Source organism: Gigantopelta aegis, chromosome 9 (genome assembly GCF_016097555.1).
Source record: "Gigantopelta aegis isolate Gae_Host chromosome 9, Gae_host_genome, whole genome shotgun sequence".
NCBI classification, from domain to species: Eukaryota; Metazoa; Mollusca; class Gastropoda; order Neomphalida; family Peltospiridae; genus Gigantopelta; species Gigantopelta aegis.
The window spans coordinates 41,667,510-41,673,509 of record NC_054707.1 but is presented as its reverse complement, the minus strand read 5'-3'; the positions used below and the strand labels follow the sequence as shown (position 1 = coordinate 41,673,509).

The 6,000-nt window shown below is 35.5% G+C and overlaps 1 long non-coding RNA gene across 4 annotated transcripts in view; it reads right to left on the bottom strand.

Annotated features, from left to right (window-relative positions):
• Positions 1 to 303: 303 nt before the first annotated feature.
• Positions 304 to 6,000, bottom strand: part of LOC121380479 — a 59,461-nt gene continuing 53,764 nt past the window's right edge. For all 4 annotated transcript variants that reach the window (XR_005958944.1, XR_005958943.1, XR_005958945.1 and 1 more), the window contains 3 exons: positions 4,818 to 4,956; positions 1,260 to 1,303; positions 304 to 532 (listed from right to left, as the gene is read on the bottom strand). This is a non-coding gene — a long non-coding RNA (uncharacterized LOC121380479). The remainder of the gene's footprint in view (positions 533 to 1,259; positions 1,304 to 4,817; positions 4,957 to 6,000) is intronic.

Below are 6,000 nucleotides of genomic sequence, written 5' to 3'. Positions count from 1 at the left end.
ATTATTTCGTATTAGCGAATGTTCTGTCAAAGCGACTATTTAACACGTGTGTGTGTGTGTGTGAATCTATACGTACATTTAGAAAACATAGACAGTTTAGTGATGTATTCTGTTCATTTACAACACGTGGAAGTTTCTTTCAACATTTAAACACTTGGATCTATTTATTGGGTAACTATTTCCCTTTATTGATTTCTTTTTTAATATTAAGTTATTATTACAGAAAGAATTCGTCCATCAAATAATATGGTTGTATATTTTTCAGAATATATTCTTTTGCAAAGTAAAATGCTTTGACGATGATATGACGAAATTTCTTTATATAAAACAGACTGTGGTATGGCAGTGTCCTACACTATATCAAAGTTGGGGTTTGACGTTAAACGATGGGGTCGTAACTCATTGATGACGCCCCCTTGAGCATGACGTCAGTGTCGCTATTGGATACCGTTCAGTCTTCTTACGTCACGCCTGTTCGTTCCTTGACCATTTACGGCATTGACTAGACTTCGGTAAATCAAATGTACGGTTTCTGTAAAATAGAAATCGTCATTATTCCTGTAGTGGTACTAGTAATAATAATAATAATAATAATAATAATAATAATAATGTCGACGGTGCTAATAACAATAATAATAATAATAATAATAGGCTAATATAATAACTTTAAAAATAAAACAAATACAGGTATTAGCATATGGAAAATTCGATTATGGAAAACATTGATTTAAACAATACTTCATGTGCAGCTTTGGTAACGGCTAAACGTACGTATGCAAGCGCACAATGATTCTGGTAATATATACACGAATGAATAAATATTTAACAATACCAAAGCACACAAAAATATTGGGTGTTAAAAAAGGTAAGTATATGGAAATATTATTTATTTATTATGTAGATAGATAGATAGATAGATAGATAGAAACACACACATAGAGAGAGAGAGAGAGAGAGAGAGAGAGAGAGAGAGAGAGAGAGAGAGAGAGAGAGAGAGAGAGAGAGAGAGAGAGAGAGAGAGATGAGGGATAAATTGACAGACAGACAGACAGACAGACAGACAATACAACAGAATACATGGCGGGTGACAATCGTGAATGAACAGAAGGGAATGCCATCTGGGGTGTGACTTAGTGCGGTGTGTTGTTTATTGACCCCACAGCTCCATGTGAAATACGCATGTGAACATTGATTCATAGTATGATGATACAATTAACAGTGACCCCACTAAATTAAAGTTTTCATACATATGCACTTACCACTAACACGTGATATTTGATATCCACCATTCATGGAGTACTCACTGTGATAACACAATAAGTGGGAGTAAGTCATACAATAACTCAATAAGAAACATGAAATAACACAAAACATCACAGTAAATCAAACAATAACTCCACAAGTGATTTGAAATAACACAATAAACTATAGTAAGTCATACAATAACTGAACAAATGACGTGAAATAACACAAGTGATAGTAAGTCATACAATAACTCACTAAGTAACGTGAAATATCACGATATGTGACAGTAAGTCATATAATAACTCAACAAGTGACTTGAATTAACACAACAAATTACAGTAAGATATAAAATAGCTCAATAAGTGACGCTAGATAATACAATAAGTGACAGCAATTCATACAATATCTCAACAAGTGACGTGAAATAACACAATAAGTTAGAGTAAGTCATAAAATATTTAAACAAATTATGTGAAATAAGACAATACATAACAGTAAGTCATATAACGGCAAATAACGGGACGTGAAATAAAACACAATAAGTGACAGTAAGTCATACAAAACTTCAAGAAGTGACGTGATATAACACAGTAAGTGACATTAAGTCCAACAATAACTCAACACGTGACGTGAAGTAACACAACAAATGAACGAAATACACTAATTCATTTAAATTACGTGAAATAACACAATAAATGACAGTAAGTCAAACAATAACTCAATAAGTTACATGACATTACGCAATAAGTGACAGTCAATCATACAATAACTCAACAAGTGACGTACAACAACACAGTAAGTGACTGTAAATCATACAATAACTCAACAAGTGACGTGAAATAGCTCAATAAGTGACAGTAAATCATACAATAACTTAATTAGTGACAGGCAATAACACAGTAAATGACAGTAAGTCATATAATAACTCACTAAGTGACGTGACATAACACAATAAGTGACAGTAACTCAACAAGTGACGTGAAATAACATCAAACAGTACAGTACGTCTTACAATAACTCAAGATGTGGCATGAAATACCACAATATTTGAAGTGAAATAGCATGATAAATGACAGTAACTCATACAATAACTCAATAAGTGATGTGCAATAACACATTAAAGGAAAGTAAGTCATACTATAGCTCAATAATTGACGTGGAATACAAATAACTGGCACTAAGTCATACAATAACTCAATAAGTCACATGGCATAACAATAAATGACAATATGTCGTACAATAACACGATAGTTGACGTAAAATAGCAAACACAGTGGCAGTACGTCATACAATAACTCACGAACGTACGTGACATTAAGTTATATACAATAACTTAACAAGTGACGTAAAGTTAAACAATAAATAGCAATCACTCATACAATAACTCAACAAGGGGCACGAAATAATAATAAATGACAATAAGTCATACAATAACTCCTTAAGTGACGTACAATAGCACAATAAATGACAATAAGTCATGCAAAAGCTCAAGAAGTGACGTGATATAACACAATAAGTGACAGTAAGTCACACTATAACTCAACACGTGACATGAAATAACACAGTAAGTGAAAGTAATGCATACAATAACTCAACAAGTAACGCGAAAAAACTCAATAAGTGACTGTAAGTCATGTAATAACTCAAGAAGTGACGTAAAATAACAGAAATAACAGTGCGCCATACAATAACTCAATAAGTGACGTGAAATAACACAATTGACAGTAAGTCATACAATAACTCAAGACGTGACCTTAAATAACACAATAAATGACAGTAAGTCATACCATATCTCAATACATGACGTGACATGAAGTAACGTGAAATAACTCAATATGTGACAGTAAGGCATACAATAACTCAATAAGTGACGTGCAATAACACAATAAATGACAGTAAGTCGTACAATATCTCAACAAGTGACGTGAAATAACACAAAAAGTAACAGTAAGTCATATAATAACTCAATAAGTAATGTGACATAACACAAAAAAAATGGCAGTAAGTCATACAATAACACACTAATTGACGGGAAATAACACAGTAAGTGAAGGGAAATAATACAATAAGTAACCAGAAATAAAACAATAAGTGCTGGAATAACAATAAGAGACAGAAAATAACGCAATAAGTGACGGGAAATAAGACAATAAGAGAATAACACACTATGTCTTTCAATGAATGCTACCGCGCGTGAACTCTTCTACGACTGAGCTTCAGGTGCACGTTTTACCACATGGAGCTCCCAACGAAAGCCCACCTGTGTATAGACTGTGGATATTACTCGTATTAGGGTCTCTTATTTGATAACGCGCTTTTAAATTGCAGGCTTGGAACTTATAAATAAAACCTTTATAGTTAAATTTGGTTCTGTTTAACGACACCACTAGAGCACACTGGTTTATTAATCATCGGCTATTGGATGTCAAACATATGGTCATTTTGACACAGTCATAGAGAGGAACCCCGCTTGATTTTTCCATTAGTAGCAAGGGATCTTTTATATGCGCCATCCCACAGACATAATATCACATACCACGGCCTTTGATATATCAGTCGTGGTGCACTGGCTGGAAAGAGAAATAGCCCAATGGGCCCACCGACGGGGATCGATTCTAGACCTATCGCGCATCAAGCGAGCGCTTTACCACTGGGCTACGTCCCGCCCCAAAAACTTTCTGGTGTCTTCTCAAATAGAGTCTGTGACTGTAACGCCATGGCAACGCCATATAAATTGTGTGTGACGTCATCAGAGATTTGAGTCTAGACTCTAAAGTTGTATAAACACGAGCCCTGCAGCTATTAGTTGCGAAACTTGGTTTAAAGACTGAACGAAGAAACTAAATGCACTATTACACTTGCGTGTGTGTCATTCGAGGTTTCTAAACCATGTTTGAGACAATGTATTAATACCCACGCCAATCATATATAATTTACTTAATCTAAACGTCGAGATAATTACGGTGATTAAAATCATGCTTATACACAGTGAACATTTTGATAAAGATATGATAGTAATTACTATTGATTCATTTTTAAAGTAGCGTCTTTCATGATGCTGGAAATACTCATATTGGCCACAGGACAACAATCGCTTGCAATGTCAGTTGTAACAGATTCAAACACTGTGATTCTGTCCCGGACCAGGCCACTGGCTATCCAGAGATTTGGCCCGTGACAGACATGCCTGAAACCGTAGTGGTACATGAGCATGTTAAAGATTTTCTCTCCTCTCTGTCTCTGTCTCTCTCTCTCTGTTTGTCTGTCTGTCTGTCTGTCTCTCTTATTTTATTGTTTCGTTTCTTTGTGAAGTCGTGGGTCAATTTGTTTTCTTCTTCTTCTTTCGTCCTTAGTCTTTCTTTTCTTTTTGTATTTTCCAACTTTTCCTCTTTCTATGTTTTATCCATTCCTCTAAATCACATCTCAATACATGCACGTGTGAAAACATGTAAGACTGTTTGACTGGTACCATCTGGCTTCTATCATGTCAGAACTGAACAGAACAGAGCATCCTAGGTGTAATAAAATTCTGTTCTGTTCAGTTCTCAACGTTTTGCTTACTCAACACTCACCCAATATGAACCTAGATTTGTTCATTTTGTCCTGGTAGCCTGGCAGCCAGTCTGTGACACTGTCTAGTACCTCGTCTATAAGTGATCAACCACTCCCGAGGAGATCCTTCTTGCACCGCCGCAAAGATGACTGCCACGCCTAGAGTAGATTATTAAATCAAAACTAGCACAGGACAGAACCGACTGGAATAAATATAGCTGTGATGGCATGAACTGATGAATCACTGTACAACAAAAGTGAAACGTTTGTTTTGTTTAACCACGCCACTAAAACACAATGATTTATTAATCATCGGCTATTGGATGTCAAACATTTGGTAATTCTGACATATATATTTAGAGAAAGAAAGAAAGAAATGTTTTATTTAACAACGCACTCAACACAGTGTATTTACGGTTATATGGCGTCAGACATATGGTTAAGGACCACAGAGATATTGAGAAAGGAAACCCACTTTCGCCACTTCATGGGCTACTCTTTTCGATTAGCAGCAAGGGATCTTTTATATGAACCATCCCACAGACAGGGTAGTACATACCACGGCCTTTGATATACCAGTCGTGGTGCACTGGCTGGAACGAGAAATAGCCTAATGGGCCCACAGACGGGGATCGATCCCAGACCGACCGCGCATCGAGCGAGCGCTTTACCACTGGGCTACGTCCCGCCCCCTTATATACTTAGAGAGAAAACCCGCTACATTACGGTAATGTATAATAATAACAAATAGACGTATTTAACAACTGAAATAGTGTATTTTACAGTTAATATAACTATAATATATATATACTTGATTGATTATGATTGTTTTAATATCTGTATTGCTTCAGCATTACTTGAGGTGAAGTACCCGTCATGGTGAAGTGGCTAGAACGATATTTTACGCGAAGGCGAGATTATAATATCTAACCCATCAACAATTCACTTTTGTTTAGAACAAAATTGTAACATGTATTACCGTCGAACCGTTTTATCAGTAATTATAACTGGTTTATTGGAAGTTGCTTGTGATTATAATGCATGTTGTGGTTTCGATAAAAATATTTTCTCACATCAACCTCCAGTTATAGCTCATTAATTATTAGCCGGGACAAAATGTGTGTGTGTGTGTGTGTGTATTTATGTATGTATGTATGTATGTATGTATGTATGTATGTATGTATGTATGTATGTATGAATGTA